We start from the raw sequence: 19,502 nt of genomic DNA on the forward strand, positions 1-19,502 counted from the left end.
TACAGGAACTTGAAATGCAGAAGAATACCATATCACAGGCTTAATGCATTGCTTCTCTTCTGTGAATTTACATCAAATTATCTATAATATTTTAATAACAAATTCTTTAAAAACAAACTACGTTAAACCACCAATATATAATGCATACAATACATAAATTGTAGTTTCAAAAGAATTTTTTTCAAAATAATTTTTTAACTACTGATGGTGGGAATACTCTGGCTGCTTCCTTCTGAGCAGGGCATGTTTGGGACCTTGTAATAAGCTGTGCTCAGCGATGTCTGAGCTGGATTTCAATGTTCAGAGCCACAAGATAGTGATGCAGAAACTAAGATACCGACATAAAAAGCCTCTGTATTCATATACGTAGTATAAAAGAGATAAAACTGCAGCTAATAGCTGGTTGTAGTGGGTGCTGTGCATCCTACTTGAAACATTAGTCTCAATTTAGTGCTTTTGTTGCTTTGCAGTGTTCTGCAACACTGCATAATTTACAGAGTAGTGTCAAATTTTGTCCTTGTATATGGGAGTACAATTGACATCAGAATTATCAATCTTATGTAATCTGAAAGGGAATTCTTCAATTTGTAATATTACTGGTGATTTGAAATAATGTTTTCTTGAGAGCATTGCTCTAGTTAATAAAAGCCGGGCTTCTGCTTAGAATGAGGCAAAACATGAGGATGTACTGATTTCCTAACCTGGTAATCTTGTGAGGGAATACCAGAGAGGAACATCATTTTGGTAACTGTTTCATAGCTACATATCAATTTTTAACTGAGTCATGAAAAGTTCCTGTTGATTAACTTTCTCTTCTTACAATCATTATTCTTGATTACATTGAACACTATATTTCAGAATATCCAGAAGACTTAGCTAGACAACACCAGCTGGATTAAGATGAATAGATTTTGCATTGGGTAGAAATGAGTCAGGAGCTGAGTAACACCTGTCAAGTTTGTGTCATCTGCAAATTTTAAAGAAATACAAAATATCATAATTCATTAAGATATTTGATATAAAAAGACCTCTGTGTCTTCCTGAAATGCATTCCCATTTTTCAATAATAATGTTAATAATTTTTTCCCAACTACTTCTGACCTTAAATTAGTGCACCTTCTTCTAGACTGTATTTTTCTTGTTTGTTATTACAGGAACCTGTCCCCTTGTATGCTAGATCAGCTGTTTTGAAAGCAACTATATTGATTTGCCATGAATTGTTCCTGACAAATATGTCAACTCTTTGTTATAATCTTGTTTTCTTCAAGGTGCTTAAAGACAGCTTGATTTATTGCTTACTTACTAGTTTGTCACCACCTCTTTTCAAATACTGGTGTTTGGCTGACTGGACTGTAATTACCTGAAGTGCTTTATTTGTCCTTCTTCATTGTTACGGCACCTTATGCCATCCTTACTTGGATAGAGTCTTCCCAAAAATATATTTTGGTTGCTAAATCCCATCCAGGCTACTGAAACATGAAGTAGGCAGCTACGTTACTTTCCTAGGTCTGTGTCTGGTCCATGCTGTGTGAATGTATGGAGTAGAGCTATTTCAGGAAAACTTGTACTCACAGCAGAGACAGGAAAAATGCAGGGGACTCAAGTCAGCTGAACCCTTCTCAGAGATGCATTTGGGCCTGTCTTATAGTTAGTCAGAAACACACACTGCTGGAGAAAAATAGCATTATGGTTGTAATACACAACTTTTGCAACCATAAGAAAATCTGAAGGAGTATTACAGCTTTATTCCTCAAATCTGCTGGAAGTCTGGCTGAAGCTTGTATCCCTTCTTTTGTTTGCATAAATTCCTGTGACCTTTCCATCTTATTTTGTGTGTGCAATCATAGCACCAAACTTTTTTCTCTTTTTTGCTACATTGGAAGGTATTGCCACCTGCTGTGAACGCTGTATTTGACACAGACAAAAACAAAATTTATTTTTACATATTTCTTAATTTGTATGTAAGTGTATATTTTCCTCCAATGAGCTGGGAGTCTTCAGCTGGAAACAGAGGTAGAGAAAGATAAAGGTAGACAGAGGTAGAAGAAGAAAAATCCAGCTGCTAATCAAAAGTGTGCTGCAGCTATGAAGAAAGCAAATGGAGGCTTGAGACACCTCAGGTGGAGTATTTGTTACCCTGGCAGAGGTTGAAGTTATTTACCTAAACTGCTTATTTTCAAAGAGGATAGAGATGTACTGGAGCTTAAGCGGGGAAAAACTACCAGAACAATATAGGAAAGTAAAAAAGTTTACTGTGTTTAGACTAGCAAAACAAAAGTAATTTAAAGAAAGAAAACCCAAAAGAGTACGTTTCAGGTTCTGTCTGCTTAAAAACCTAATGTTTGTAAAGTTTGGGGAAATAGCTGGGTTTGAAGAACAGCCATTCATTTATCCTGACCAGTAGGCTTCAGAGTATGAGGAAACTGCTGATGGACCCCAGAGACGCAACTGCTCATTATAGTGCTTAGGGTTTGTGTTCCAGTTACAAGTCTTAATATGGAGGGTTTATAAACTGCCCAACTCCTGCGGACTGTGTTCAAAAGGGAAAGCCACAAGATGGTGCTAACACTCCTTACCGTGGTCAAAAAGCATTATGAGAGAGTCAGCAGAAAATGCAGTGGCCTGGATGTAACCAGACAAAATTTCCATGGAGTTCTGTGCGTATTAACCTGCAAACAAGCAATAAAGTCAGTGGCTCACTTTGGTCTACAGTTTGTAGTTAAGTGATTTTTAGTAAGAGGTCCTAACACACACTTAATATATTGGGGGGAAAGAGGGAAAGGAAGGCAGAAAGAAGGGAATTAGAAAGGTGATGGTTATTGCTGAGGTTGTACCCCCTTTTGCTTGGCTTTCAGCTACAGAGGGATTGATGAAATTACGGAATTGGGAAGTAGAAAGAAAACACATCTGTGTTGTATCTCATTAGAATCTTCACTTGAATTTCCATGGGTTTTAACTGCCAGGGACAAAATCTGCTGTGCCTACAGTGTTGCTGAGTGCTTATGTTTCTCTGCCTATTTTCTTTTTATTCTTGCACCAAGGCAGGGACCATTTTGGGGAGTTTGTTTGGTATTCTCTGTACAGCATCTTAAAAGAGAAAGACAGCCATAAACTACAGAAACCTAATAGTGAGCTCCTAGTGAGATTTATAAAGAAGAAAAATACTGTTTGCAAAAATGTTACTTGGGATCTCTGAAGTCAGCTGAACCTAAGAAACAATACAGCCCAGTTGACAACTGCATAAACTTATCTCACTGCCCTGAGAACAGTCTGCCTTCCCCACAGTCCTGTCCTATCTGCTGGCAAAAGCATCATGTCTCTGTTTATTAATCATTGTGGTCATGAAGAGGAGAGATTTATCCTTCTTAATTCTTTCATTCAGCCTCCAGTAGAATCTTCTAGTATTGTGAATGGCAACGTTCATTACTTTTCTCAAAATTAAGAGGTTTGTTACAGAATGCCTTTCTTCCGGTGCTGAGTCATCTTTTGCTCCTGAAATGCTCTGTATGCATTTTTACCCTGAATAAAATCAGACTTAATGTGTTTAAGTTTAAACCTGATATGGCTAAAATGCATACTGCATTCAATAACTATGATAAATTAGTGCTTTACAAAGAATGTCCTTGCTGAGTCTTGGGACAGAGAGTGCCTTTAAATCTATATTTCCAAACATCTAAATGCATGTACTTAATGAGTTTCAAGGCTCTGGCTACCAGTAGAATTGCTTTTATGATTCAAAGATGTGTAATATTGTTTACTCAAAATTCTGGCTTACATTAAGTGCACAGACTGTTCTAAAAAACTCACGTTTAAAAGGAAGGAGAAAAAAAATTTTGAAACTTCTCTAGACTTCTGACCTTATTGTAGGATCAAGTGTAGAAGCTGCTGAGCTGCCTGGTTCTGATCCAGCAAAGCAATGAAGTGGATGCTTAATTTTCAACTTGAGAGTTGTGCCATGGAAATCAGTTTATCTGCTTCTCTAATGGTTCTTACCACTTATGAGTGAGAAATCAAAATTTTCCTAAGCGCAATGTCTGTAGTGTCTGTAATAATGTATTCAGAAATGCCAGCCAGCACTGGTTGTGAAGGCATTTAACAAGGGCAGTGCTGGCACATGCCTCCTGTAGTGTTGTATCAGTGTGCTTCAGCCTCGTCTTTAGAGAGCATCTTCAGAGCTGGAAGTGCATTTACTCTCCTGTGTTCTCTTTCTGCTAATTTTGAAACTAATTGCAAGGCCCGGTGTTTCTTTTTACCTACAATGTGGATATTTGCCCTTTCTGCTGATCTGAGGTTGGCGCGTTATTGCACAAATTTAAACAGGAATCTGATGCTATCACTGTTTGCTTATTGCTGGTGCTTCACGTGAACATAAGCTCAGGAGGGACTGTATTACACAGTCCCTTCCTCAAATTGCCACTTAGCTAACACAGACTTGGATGTATGCATTTTCATTCTTCTTGGCTGTCTTATTCTTTCTTGAATACATTTCTGCAATGCCAGGTTTCATGGAGACTCTTTTTCTCTGGGCAATATTTCGGTTTTGTATGCTAGTCACTTAATGTAGAAGAGGGTTAGGATAGAGTTCAGGTCAGTAACTGAAGACATGCTTTTTAGCTAAGGATGTCTCTATAGCATTCCTCCAATTGAGGACTTCTAGTGATAGAGAGTCTTTTAGGCTTAGTGCAAGAAGGAAATGTTTAATTAACTCTTTAAGTCTAACAGGGGTTTACTGGTGCTGTGCATAACAGCAATCTGTTTCACTCTCCTGTCAATGACATACCTTTCACTGTGAACAGTGTACCTATCTGTCATGTTTTATAACCAAAATACTAGTGTATAGTAAAAGATAAGCATCAAATTATTATTTATCTTCTTGTTAACATTACAGAATCAAAATAAGACATTTCTCAACTTTATTTCCAGAGAAATTAAGTGTCTAACAATGGAATTCTTTTTATTTTATTGCTCCTTGGAGAATATAGCACTGTTAAACCTTGAAGTGTTGTATCTGTAAGTAACTGATATATCCACGAGCAGGAAAAACTATTAAAAAAAAAAGAACTTTCTAATAAATCTCCTTTTGACAGTCATGTTAAAGAGGGTAAACCAGAAAAAAAAAGTGAATGTATTTTCTTTATGGTTTTTCAATAATTTTTTAATGAGATGTTTCATTTTTATTTGTATAAAGAAGTCTTGGTCCTTTGAAAGAGAAATGACATCTCAAGAGTTTCAGATGTCAGGTGGGAAGCGTTCACATGTAGCACTGCAGTACAAGACTGAGAGTGAGAGCAGTATAATTAAATGGAATGAACTATGCACAATAGCTCCAGTAAAGGCCTTATTTATTTTCTTCCTCTGCCTTTAAAGCTTTGTTTTATGTAGGCCAAACTTTGTACCCCATCAGTCCCCTCACTGAAAGAAGGATGATCAAGTTCCAGAATAAAAGCCTGGCATTACCAATTTGAAAAATGGAATCCTGTCTACTCTTTCATCTACTGTATTTCCTTATTTTTGCTCACTTTTTCCTTGCATTTTTACATTTCTTCCTCTTTAGTCATCCCCTAATTATTCATTGCATACCTCTGAAAATCTCTTCCTAAATTCCTTCTCTTTCCTGCACAGCTTCCAACATCAATCCTCTGTCTCTATACTGGGTAAGCAGGGGACTTATTTGACTCTTGCTGATCTAGTGTCCAGTAGACCCTCTGCTGTTTCGTGCTTGTGTCTGATCACTTTTAATGTTTCCATGGCCTATATGTCTAGGCAGTGTCTTTTTGTTGAGAAGACCAAATAGTGTTTATTGTGAAGGGGAAAAAATTTGAGCTCTAAAGTCTACTGACATGCTCCTAGTTGAATCCTAATTACCATATTGCAGGAGCCTTCTTAATTCTGAGTTTTCGCTTGAAATTCAGCACTTTGTTTAAACTCTGTTGGAAATAATGGAAAGGCCCACCTGTGCTGCAGCATGAGGTAACTGAACCCAGGAAAAAATTTTATTCACATGTAGTATAATCTCTTTACATGTGTCTTGGAACCACCACTCTGCTGCCTCCTGTCAGTCCACTTGTTTACCTTTGTTATTCCTGTGCTTATAGAACAAGCCTTATTTTGCTATTGCACAACCGATCTCCAACTGCTCTGTCTGTGTTTCCTTTTGTCCCTTGTTTTTTACCTCATTTTTTACCCTTCTATCCTGGAAATAAAGCTGCAGAAATCCCCTGAAATGGGTACTTATTCCTTATGGTCTGCATAGGAAAAAATAAATAATGCACATAACAGATACCACTCTGGGGTTCCAGAAGTAATTGCTGCTTTGCAAATGACAAGTTCTCAAAGCCCCGTCATCTTTCCACATCACGACTGAAAACTGCAAACACACCTCATGCACAAATGCCTACATACTTCTTTCTTATTCTTTTTAAGTGCTTCCCCTGGGTGCTTCTTTCTCCCTTGCCAAAAATACTGTCGTTCACATCCTTGAAAAACTTCAGCCTTTAAGATGAAAATATTGCAGAGTTAAAAGATGTTATTGGAGATTAAGTTTGAGGGAGAAGGGAAAGTGTTACTGCAGCTCTGTGCATAAAGATAAGAAAGAATATGCTGCACCTCAAGCTTGCTGAAAACAGGCTTTTATTTTTTTTTTTCCCTAGGCAGATATTACACTGTGCCATTCTGTGGACAGTAGGTGAGGGAGAAAGAAAGAGAAAGGTGGAGCCATTATCCAACTATTCTGCATGGTCACAAGGGTAGTGTTTATTGATTCGGGAGAAATCAGATCTCTTTAGATGATCTTCTAGTTAGCAGGTTAAACAAAATATTTCTCTTCTGTTATTACTATGGCTGATAGTTTAGAACCTGCATGAGTAAACATCTTCTGTTACACTAAAATAAAAGGCATCTGGCAGAAATTATGAGCAATTAAACTGTAACAGTAAAAATCTCTAGCTGTATATTTCACTGGCTTGAGTTATATAATAGTCTTGAACTGAGACTGCAAGAGGGTGAGGATGAAATGAAATGAGTCATTGTTAAAAATAGGATGTGTGTTTGAATTAGATGTTGAGTGTGCTGGGCAGCTGAATAGAGGATGCAATTTGCAGTGAGAAATAGGCTGTGCCTATACTATATAAACGTTGAATACTATGTAAACATATAGTGATTAGGGTTTACTGGTGATTTTATTTAGTTACAATCTGAGCATTGTGTGTATTCTTACAGCTGATACTGCAGGGACAAGAAAGGCATTTGACCAGTCCAGGGATAGGTGCTTCCTCCCGTGCAAGGAGATGAGGCACACCATCTTTTAATCTTTCTTTATATTGAATATCATGAGTAGCAAGTGAGGAAATGACTGTATAAGCCAAGTGGAAATCACAAAATTAAAAAGCAGCTATTTTGGTATATATAGGAAATCATGAGCTCAACTTGCTTTTAAGTTATATCTAGTTAGAATGGAGTTTCTCTCAGGGCTAGGAGGATGTGAAGGTTCAGTTTATATGGTGAGGGAAGGAGTGATCACTTTTAATGATAAAGATGGCAGAAATTATGACCTCTGGCTATTGCTGGGAACACAATACTTTACCAAGTGGACTAGAAGGCTTCTAGTCTCATCCAGCATGACAAATTTTAGGATATGTTCCTAGAGAGTATAAAGATGGAGCATATTGAGATTGAGCAGTGGTTTACCTCTCGTCACTGTCATCCATGTGGCTTAAAAAAATTCTTTGATGAACATTTTCACCAAAGTAGAGCAGCTGCTGGTAACTGTGGTGGATGGGTGAGCTTTAGATAAAAGGAAACATGTATTATGCTGGTGCTGTGTGGGCATCTAAGTCCTCCGCTTGGTTTAGATACTGTAGGGAAAAAAACTTCACATTTCTCTGAGCTTACTTTCCATCATAATTTTGGGGATGGGTGACATTAAAGAGCAAGGTCTTTAAAAAATAAAACCACCCAGCAGAGGATGTGCTGGTCACCATGGAAACCAGGCTTTTGATGAAGAGGTTGTATATCTGATAATACTTTGCACTGAGTTTTGATTACAATGAAGTTCCACATTATTTTTTCAAATTCTTCAGCATCCTCTTCTACTCTATAGTTTACTTTTTAGATGATAGAAAGGAGGAAACTGCAGATATATTTGCTTTTATAGTACAGCTTGTTTCAGCAAAATAGGAACCCATTTAGCTAGTACATGAAAATAGAAGTGATGGCAAAGGAATTCGATGCTTAACAAGCCTATGGACATGCATCAAGTTTAAAGGTCAATTACTTCAAAGAATATGTGGAAAATTCTGTGAATAAAGCAATGACTAAAACTGGACATTTGTAGAAATAATACCTCTGTGTTTGTAAACACCCAGACATTCAGCACAGTCTCATGATCTCAGTGAAGTTATTCCTGCACACTGTGGGCTCTTAGTCCAGAAACACTTTCTTCATATATCTTCGCAACCCTGAATTTTGTGGTATGTTAGAAATTTTGATTGAAAATATTAAAATTCTGTCAGTGAAGGTTTTTTGGAGCTCCGGTACGTGAATCAGGCAGTGAATATTTGAAAGCTGAACCAAAAGAACCTTTAATGACTGAATAAAGATGATTTTAAAAAAAAATCTGGGAATTGACTGATTTAAGCTTCAGTAAAACAACTTCTGAGGCACTTCAGAATAACATTCGATAAGGTCTTCATATAAATGAGAAATCTCATTTAATGGGTTTATGTATATAGGAGAACTGATACAGGACTGAGGTAGTTTCAGTGCATATTTTTGGGTACAGTCATTCTATTGTCTGCAGTTTCATGAGCACAGTGATACTGTTTTTGCATTATGAACACACTGTTCACTCTTATTTTGAGCAAATTATTAACTCAATATTAAGTACAGTAAATCTACCTCTGAAAAAAAGTAAATGTAAATTTTCATGCACATAAACCTGACTGATAATATATATAATAATAATAAAATAATATAATATATTATTATATATAATAATATATATTATTATATATAATAATATATAATATAATATAATATAATATATAATATAATATATATAATTTTTATTATCAACTGCTATCAAGAAATTCTTTACCAAAGTTTATTAAATTTATATATAATATAATATAATATATAATATAATATATATAATTTTTATTATCAACTGCTATCAAGAAATTCTTTACCAAAGTTTATTAAATTTATATATTATTATAGTTTCAATATCATACTTTTTAGTGTATTATTTCCTGATAATGAGATAATATTGCTGATCAGGACCGCATCTACATTAACTATATCCTGTGGACTTTCAGTCTCATCTTCCTTCTTTAGCTGCTGAAAGTACTCTTTTGAAGTTGACAGTGTCTGTTGAAGTTCTGTAGAATGACTTGCCTGAGTGACCTCTATCTCAAGACTAATCAGACATGTTTATATCTTTCATTGATCAAATCCTTTTTAGCAGAAGACTATAGGACTTTATTTCCTAATTCTTCAAAATATCTGTATGAGAGTCTCAAACATATACAAAGGAAAATTTGGCTCAGAGAAAAAAGCTTCAGTTTTTGGTTTCAGGCATACTGCTTAAAATTCTCTTTGGCAACTGAGGAGACTTGATGCAGATTGTTGAAAGGCTTAATAGATGTATTTTATTCTAAATATTGTTTTACACTGATTTAGGTTTCATTCTGAAACAATTTAAAGATGCATAACCCTTCAAACGTCTGTTGTCTAGAAATTGCTTACATGCATGATTATTTGAAGGTTTGATATTTCATTTAAAAATATGATTATATTTGTTTCAATACTTGTATGATAAATAAACATTTGACTTTGCAGATCCTGTGCATGTCTGTCTTTAAAAACATAAAAACATCCCTCCAGCTTTGTATGCAATAGTTAGCTTCACAAAAAGATTTGTTTTGTTGCATTTAAGACACTTATTTTTGTATTAAATTCATCTGTTTCTTTTAATCTCTTCCTTGCTTATACAAAATAAAGATACTCTTGCTTTCTACAGTGCGTTTGCTTACTAAACTTAGAATTTTCTATCATGGTGACAAATGCATTAATTTAATAAGCTGGGCTAATTTTCTATATTAATACGTCTTTATACAGAGCACCTTTGGGAAAAGTAAATAGTTAATCACTGTAAATGTATTAGTAAACCTGTCTGAAAATACTAATATCTGATTATTCATGTTTACATTATTTAAAGTTATTTGAATAGTCGTTTTTACTTTTCTAACCAAATTAAAACATGGGCATATTTAAGGTCCAGACCTTACATTCAGTCCTCTGAAGAGGCCCTAAATTTTCTTAGACAAAAAAGTAATTAATCATAAATAATGCTGAGACCGTTATGGATGATCTAGCAAAATATTTTAGCTAATGTGTGGTTTTTTAGCATATGCATAGTACTTTTACTTCAGTGGTTCTTTTGTGTGCTTTAGGATTAATGTTCAAATGTTTTGATCGATTAGGTCTTGAATGCTCTGGATCTTGGTTGATGCCCCTCCAGCAAAGGCATTTGGTTCTCTGCACAAACAACCTCTGATTGCACCTTTGCTGGTTGTAAGGAAATTGTCAGTAGGAGACTTCTGGGAGGTTTTATTTATAAATTTTTTTTGGCAGCTTAAGTAATTAAAGAGTTTAGTCTGCACTGAAATAAAAATTAAGTCCTTTACTGATATTACAACTTTTTGCCAAGAGCGTGGACTTAACAATCTCAATGCATTAATTCTTAAGAAACTTTGATGTTCTGCAATAGTGTGTACCTGCAGAAACACCCACATGTATTTAAAATCTTGAAGTCTTCTGATGATTGACTTCCACTTTGAGACTTCAGAAAGCTTTTTCTTCTTCATTTTATTTTTTAAAACTTTCAGCTGAAAAATTCTGTGTTTGACTCCCCTGTGTGTGAAAGGAGGTGTGTTGAGGAACTTAATCTGTACTAGAAGTACAAATTTATCTGAGTTGTGATTTGGCAGGAATGTGGAAGGCTTCTTTTCCATGCCAGACCTGTCTCCTATGTTTTTATTCTGCGATGTGATTGGTCCCTATGGAGAGTTGAAAGCAGACTGAAAATGGAAATTTTTGTAAAATAAGCATTGACAAATACTCCTGGTGGTTTGTTATTTATGAAAAAGTGAGATGGTCCTGAAGGTATCTCAAGTACCTCAAAAGCTACCCAAGCTTGGAGAAATGTAGTAGAGACCATGATGGCCCTCTGTGATCAGAGGGGCTGCAGGGACAGGAGGGACCTCGCTCCTGTGCTTTCATATTCTGGAGTCTGGGGATAAAACTTGGAAAATGGTGGCTCCACTTGTTGAGGAACGTGAAGCCGAGAGTGGCTTTGCTGCTTGTTAAGAAAGCAGATGAGAATAACGACAAAAAAAAGGCAGGAAGCTGTGAATAAATGCAGGTATGGCAGCTGGAAGCCTCTGGTTGGGCAGGAGTTAGGTGGTGTGGTACAGCAGCCCTCAGGATGCCCCCAGGGCTCAGTTCTAGGGGGATACAGCTGCCCCATTTTTTCCCCCTTACAGCAAAAAAGGTGCTTCAGGGAGTTTCAAGTGACAGCTCAGGGAAGGTTCTGTCATCTTATAAAACAGGTTTTGGTTCTTTTATTCTTCTCTGCAACTTTGTCCTCAGAAACAAGCTTTTGGCTCTGACAGAATAAATTTGTACTGCTTTCACCTTTTCAATCTTGCTATTAAAACCGAATCCCAATGAAGCTGGCAAACTTAATGAATGTTACTCCTCCAATTAGAGTCTGTATGTATAGGCAGCCACTTGGGAGATGAAAAGGATGCCTTCTGCTAAGCTGCAAGGACAGTTTAAGGACTGGTATCATGAGAGGTCTAGTTACAGGGAGAAATCTTCCTATCTGGCATAGACTAGTGTGTCCTCACAAGCAGAGGTTGTGGAAAACCAGCTCAAGCCTTCCTTGGCTGTCTCATGTCATGTTTGAAAAAGGTGGTGTAGAACCTGTAATGTCTTTGCTTCCATGCTGGAAGCTAAGAGGCTTTTAATTTTATGCTGAGGAGACGCTTGTGCTGTTTTGGCACTGGCATTGTGGTCTCTGCAGTGGGATTTGTGGCTGTGGCTCTTTTCTCCTTGGGAAAGCGCTGTTGCCTCAGTAGAGGCAGAGCAGGCATGGAGGCAGGCACAACAGGATGTACCATGCAGGAGGAGGAGCAGCAGCACTTTTTGAGGTGACCCACGACTGGCACTGCTATGATGAAAGCTACAGGTTGATCCATGACAACCTCCTTCAGCTTGCTCCCACACCTGCCCAGATAGAGATGGCAAAACCACACCATTGGATGCAAGTGCCTGGAAGGGGCAGAAAGCTCAGCTTAACCAAAGGAGAGAATATGGGCATTGGGTTTTGCCCATGGTGCTCACAGTGGTGATCTCCCAGTCACCTTCCTCACTGACCTGACTTGATGACAGAGAATTGTTCTGTAATTGCTTTGGTCAAATACAGGCTGGGATCAGAAAACTGAGGTATTTCATCTACTCAGGAATTTATCACCTGATCTAGCATCTCTGAAGGGGAAACCAGTGATAAATTGAAAGATACTGGAGAGCAAAACCCATCTCACTTTCTGCTAGCCTACTGTGTAGTGGTAGCAATCAGGACAGCATGTTCCCACATCATCTTGGGAACATGTGAATGTGTAAATGTAAATTGCTTTTCTGACTTTAACTGTGTGCTGAGTCTGCCTCCCTTTAAACTTAACAATGTGTTTTTCTGAGTCTATGGCTAAGAGACCAATGGAGAACCATTAGTTCTGCCTTACGGAAATTTAACAAAATCTTCCCTTCTGAGGCCCAGGCAATAAAGTGACCGAAATATGAGAAAAGAAGGTGAGAAAAAAAAAAGAAAAAAGAGCTTTATACTAAAAGTTGGTATTAATAATAGGTTTGCTTTATTTTCTGCTTGTCATAAATTATTTCATCCAATTGATCAGTCTCATTTGGTATACCATACGTGTGGGTGAAAAATTACCTCTTTTCGGGCTTATCATTACTTCTTGCTGTACAGTTACTTGTGGCGATTATTTTTTCGTAAGTCACTTCCTTGCTGGTGGTCTTTGTTTAGCATGGAGATAGCCACTAATCTGAACAAACAAACAATTACTTCTTCCAGGGCCTCGCTAGCACTCAGATCCAAAGCTCTTAAGTATAAAAATGAGGAAAAATCCAGGCAACATTAGAGAATTTTTGTTCTGAATCTATGGCTTTAGGAAGCATAGAGTGTGTCAAAAAGTCAATATGGGAGACTAAGTTAGTTTTGAAGAGCCTTTCTCAGACTAAGGAAAACAAGAACCAGAGCAAGTCTGGATACAAAACATATTCCTGCTTTCAGGGCTGTCTTTAAATGGTCTTTCACTTCAGACGATAATAATATTTAAGCTGAAAAAATTTAAGTACAAATGGCAGTTAATACTTCCAAGTGTGCACTGGTCAGTTATCTGTCTTTGGTGTATTGGGGAAACTGGGATGTATCACAATAAGCAGAAAGTGTTTGTTTGCTTTGTATTTCTAGCCTCTCTTGCCCAATTATCTCCCATATTTTGCACAGGACATTGCCCTGCACAGCATGCGAATGCGGAGCTGCAGATGGAGTGTTGAGATATATCATTAGTGCCAGCTGGACACTGCTGCTTGCATGATGCTTTAGCAGCAGAGCAATCAGCACCTAACTCAGCAATCTTTCCACCCGGTCTTAGTTTCATGTAATAGCATCAGCTACCAAATCTTTAGTTAACACAACAGCCTTTTCCACTAGGGATATTCATGTTTCTTGAATCTTCTTTCCTTGAGCATGATTTATGTGTGTCTCAGACAACTTGTTCAAGACCTTAAACATTAGCTCCAGATATCAATATCAATTCTTTGTAGACAGTTACAGGAATAGGTTTGTTGGGTTACATGTGGATTTTTTTCCTGAATCTGTCTGTTGAACTATGAACCGTGTAGGACTTTGTACTTTTCCTATCTTCCAGGGCTGGCACATTAAATGTGTAGGCGTCTTCCATGTTGCCAGCAAGTGCTGCTTCCTTTTCTTCACTACAAAGGAGAAAGTATTGTAGAGTGGGTGAAATATGTTTAAATTAAATATAACAGTAGTTAGAATGAAAATAATATGAAAATAGTAAGTTATAAGTTCACCATTAGAAGTGATCTGGATATGGGAGAGGGGGAAATGGGAACTAAAACAGTGAATACAGATGAAATTTAGTGAATGATCTTATTCAAGCAGAACTGTTGCAATGTCAATGCCTTCTTGCTTTCAGACTGAGGTGTTTCGTTTGGGAAATACTGATATTTCTCAAGATTCTGGTATTTTGGTGCTTTTTTCCCCATAGATTAAAATTTTAGTCATGTAAGAGATCTCTAAAAACTTGCTTGACTCATTCTGCGTGTCTAAGCAGCCGCTCTGTGGTTAGATGCAGGAATTATTGTACCTCACATTTGGCTTCTAGGTGCCCTGAGGTTATTAATTTCCCACCAGGCTACCAGTATAAGTGCTGAAGGTGGATGGCAGAGCACAGTGTTACACTAGAAACATCAAGGTCTCTCTTCCAGAAACATATTGTGAAAATTTGAAAAACAGTTTTCAAAAATGCTTTTTTTCCAAATTATTTTTTTCCATGTTAAAAAAAAAATCTGTCTAAATTAATGGAGGAAAGAGGAAATCAATACAAGGTTTCATAGAGCAAGAATTAAATAAAGCACTTCTGTCTGCTTCAGTCAAAACAGCTTACACTGTCCCATAAAGATCCTTTACTTAACTAAGCCTGAAGAACCTGTAAAAACATTGTAGAAAACTTTTCTCTCTTTCCTTACTGTGACTCTTCAGTTTACCTGCCAAATTGAAGAAACTGTTGTGTTGACATTTTTAGGCTCTTTCTACACTGGAGAATCAACGGTGGGATAAAAATATTGTGTATTTTAGTTCACAGGTTTTTATGTATCACTGTACTATAGACAGGGCTAGTCATTAGTAAATACACAAAAAATACTGAGTTCATCACAAATAGGACCTAATGTAATGGAAAAAATAAAATAAAATTAGTATCTAAGTGCCATGACATAGGGTTTATTTCTTGGGAACCAAGTTCTTTTGAGCTCTTTTTATAAGATATTTTAAAAGGGGATGAAAGCTGCTATTAGAAGGTTGTTTTGAATTACTGTTGTCAGTGACTGACAGTATTTGTGGATGTGCCCTGGAGTGATGCATTTATATGTATAGTTTCAATTATATACACTACTTAAGGATTTTTCCTTTCATTTGCTCTTGCTTTTGGTATTATAGAGAACCAAGAGGATTATTAATGGTGACATTTCTAGAATTTCTTTTTCTTACAATTCTTTGAAATCCATGCAAAGTTGGAAAACTCAAATAAATCACGAGCTTTTGTAGTCAGTTTATTTCTGCTGCATTCATAACATTTTAAAGGTTGAATAAGCAAAAATGGTTAATGCTTCTGAATGAGCTGAAATAATGAACCAGGTAATTAGGTAGTAAGTTAATTTAAAAAATAGCTTCACTTTCTGGAAGAATGCTACTACTATTTCTAAGATGCACTTAAAATGTTTCTGTACAAGAAAAACTCCTGTAAACTTCAATAAAGGACTAGGTCCTGGAGAACTCATCCCAGCCTTGATAGGTGGGGTGGTATTTAAAAGGTCATCATTACATGGAGTCACTTTTCAGAGTTTGATTAGCCAATTTTTGAAACTTCTCAGTATGAGGCCTTTTATGTAGGTCCTTGTAGGGAGAAAGAACCCAGTATAAAAATCTCTTCTTTTTTTGACTCTTCCTGAAATACCAGTTAAAGAAATTCAGGTTCCTTGGTTATGATGTGTGTGTGTGTGTGCATGTATGTTCACCAGTGGACATGATTATTTAGTGGTTATCATTAACAGTTTTGCTGTTGTTTATGTCTATTTGAGAGGCTTCTTGGGTTGATTATTTTTGAAATTTGGTGGATTTTTTTAGAATTGTAGAGTAATTTAGGTTAGAAGGCATCTTGAAATCACCTTGTCCAATCCCCCACTGAAAACAGGAACAGCTTAGATCAGTTTAGATTTTTTTTCTTTCAAATGAGATTCCTACTCTTTAATATAGGAATGGTAAACCTCAAATCAGGAGTTAATAAAACACTTTGTCTCTTCACAGCGATCATGCATTCTTAATTATTACATTTAATTTTGAATGATTCTTTATCTAAACCTCTTAAAGGTGAGTAGTGAGCAACGCTCTCTGCTATTGTAAACGCTCAGATGCTTGTCACATGTGCATGCGTGCACATACATCTCCTAATTGATGATTGCTTCAATATATCAGGGTGTCTGACCGTAAAGGACCTGATCTGCAAATCTCAGTGGCCTGTTCATGGCATCTAATGCTTTCTCCTATATCCCTGTTCTACATCATGTTTTGTTTGCAAATCCTCTCACGATCTATTTTGCAAATTGTAGTAGAAGTAGGGCTGGATGGAGCTATGAAACAGTATTGCAGAATCGGCAGTGCATTTAGATACAGAGCACAATTTACCAGGTGATTCTCTGTTGGGGCCTTTCTGATAATTTATCCATGCTGGGTCCTTGCTCTCTGCTTCAGCATTAACTTCAGTTCATTTTTCTACTTCAGTGAAGATGAATGATTAGTATGTGGTCACTTCCAATTTGACTGGTGGTCTGGCACAGCCTTAAGCCACCTGCTTTAACAGTAGACTAGAAAGCCCTCATGAGTGTCTGGGGGCCTGTCTGTTCCTGGAAGCTGGCCCTGTGCTTTCTAGATCTTTCTATTCCTCTCATGAGCTCAGTATTGCAGCCTCTCCTTGCTGTACGACCTTATGTAAAATGCTGGTCTCCTTGCAGGTAAAAAAAAGTCCTATCACTCCTCTCAGTCCACAAAACCTGAAAGGTGTCTTGGGATCCATGTTTAAAGCATACATTTATTATTTTTTTACTTGCTTTGTTAAAGGTTTGTTGTGCTCTTCCAGTGCTGTGCACTGTGATCTCTGAATCTTCACCAACTTTTGGATTTTACCATCTTCTGCTGCTAATTCGGTGCTTAAAAACGTCCATAAAATCCACCCTTTGTTCTAAAGCAGCTTTTTTAAAACTTATCTCCATGTTAAATTCTTACCCCATTGACAGAAAATGCTGTCACAGACTTTAAAAATGTTCTTTTCTTTCTCTGTTGAGGGGATGTGAAAGTAGATCATCTAAGTTTTGGCAGTAGAAGATAAGTGGACCTCCGTTTAATGCCTTATTGGACAGACTGTCTTCTTAGTGCTGTGGTTATTTATACTAGGAACTAACTTACAGGTAGAACTTTTGATTATGAGAATATGTCCTTTACGCAGTTTGAATAATTTACCTCCAATGAATCATCCTGGATAGGTTTGTAATTTTTGTCTTTATTTCAAATAAATAGTAAACTTTTCTGTTTGCATTGACAGTAAAGTACAAAGATGTGTACCTTTTAAGGAAAAGCTTTAAATTTTTTGGGTTTTTTTTTGGTTGGTTGGTGGTTTTTTTTTTTCTGAATATCTCCTGTCTAACTGTTTCAGGTTTCATATAAATAGAAGTATAAATGCTTTGTTTAGAATAGAGGTAATTTTATGGGCTATCATAAGATTTGTATTACTGTTACAAGTATAATTTTCTTAGTTAAGGAAATATCTAGAAAGAAATTGAATATTCTGTACCATTCTGCAGAAATTACCATCTGTTAAGATTGCTTAAACTGCTTCATGCATTATGACACTTGTGTCTTCATAAGGTACATGGTAACTTCAAAGTTATTGCACAAAATATAGTTAATATGGAGTTATGCAGCAGTAGCCTAACTGCTTTTAAAAAGTTTTAAAATAGTTAATCATTAAATATTTAATATTGGTTCCCTATTTTGAAAAGCAACATTAAACCAAAACTTTGGTTTGTTGGTCTATGAATGTTTTCTGTTTATACCTACCAGTTTTGGCTTCAGGCTGCAATTGTTTTTGTTAGAGCCCCCCTGAAGTTGCTTTAACAAAATCTAAACTTTATCCTTTAAGAAATACTACCTGTCTATAATTTTCTTACTTCATTTATGGAAAGTCTTATTGGAAAATCCTGAGTTAAAGACCAAATATAATATTGTAGATAGTGTGTTGGTATGAATTGTGTCCCTCCACTACCTCTGTATGGCACTGATTTTACCGTCCCTTTGGGAAGGAAGTATGAAGGGGGAGGAACATTCTCATTGTCTAGTTATGCCTAAATTGTAGAATTTTTGAGTGTTTTGATGTGGGTTTTTTGTTTTACAACATAAACCAGATGTGGTACATGGACAGCCACAATGAAGCTACATGGAATAATTTCTTTTATATAAAATAGCCAGGAAAATTCTCCATAACTGAAACAATCCCTAAATAGCAGCTTGCTATTATTACCTAGATAAATTCCTTTTACATAAAACCTCTGGAATGAAGACACAGCCATTACTGATTTTTCTCCCAAACAATGACTAACAAACATAGGTTTGGGGGGTTTTTTTTGAGTTTTGGTGTTGGTTTTTTTGTTGGTTTTTTTTTTTTTTTTATGAAGAGCTTTTCTCCCATGGGTTTTGGCTTTATGACTGAAAACTTGTTTGTTGGTGTGTTTTGTTTTGGTTTTTTTGTTTTTTAATTTTTATAGGAAAAGTCTTAGAAGCTCTCTTATTAGAATTAAAGATGCTATAGTAATCAGCAACCACTTCTATCCACAAAGTCTTGTCAGTTACTTGTACTGCTTCCCACCTGCATGAGATTTACGCTTACGTTGCAGAAACAGAAATCTCTCTAGATGATTATTTACTCTCTTTTCCTCTATCTGGATATTTTTAATACTTCAGAAATGGCTGTATGGATTTTTTTGTTTTATTAGTGTAATTTTGATTTTGCTTAGCCAACATCTTTTCCTTGAAGCCCATCATGCTTTTGAGCTTCCTTTCCATCTGCATGTGTAGTTCAGAACCTCCTTTATCCAATTTCAAATGATGCATCAGCAGCATGAACAAATGTTTGTGAACCACCTGCTTTTCTAGAAAAAAGGTTGATGAAGTTTCTTCTTGAGTTGATATTGATAATTCTTGTTTCATTGTTAAGAGATTTGAATAATGAAATCACCTTTTTATAATTATGAATTTTTTATGTATCTGAAATTCATTTAAAACATTTTACTTTTTTCTGAGGAAATGACATTTTGAAGAATGAAGTCTTACTAAGAAGAATATATTAATGTTATAACTGTAAGATAAAAATGATAAAATAGAAAAAATATTTGCTATATTGACAGCCATGAATATTAATGCTTGTTTAATTCAGTAGAAAATAAGTAATGGGCCTCTCATAACATAACCTTTCATAAGGTTTTACAATATGTTAGGAAATGATCTTTTACTCAAAATATGTTGTTCTGTTAAAATTCTAATTTAGAAATAGTAGAATTTTCCATGA

General features: G+C 36.2%; 1 protein-coding gene across 1 annotated transcript in view; it reads left to right on the top strand.

Annotated features, from left to right (window-relative positions):
- Positions 1 to 19,502, top strand: part of ANO4 (anoctamin 4) — a 201,567-nt gene that overhangs the window by 2,541 nt on the left and 179,524 nt on the right. The window lies entirely within an intron of this gene.

The sequence above is a fragment of the Lepidothrix coronata genome, unplaced genomic scaffold, assembly GCF_001604755.1.
Source record: "Lepidothrix coronata isolate B3197 unplaced genomic scaffold, Lepidothrix_coronata-1.0 Scaffold9, whole genome shotgun sequence".
Lineage (NCBI taxonomy): Eukaryota > Metazoa > Chordata > Aves > Passeriformes > Pipridae > Lepidothrix > Lepidothrix coronata.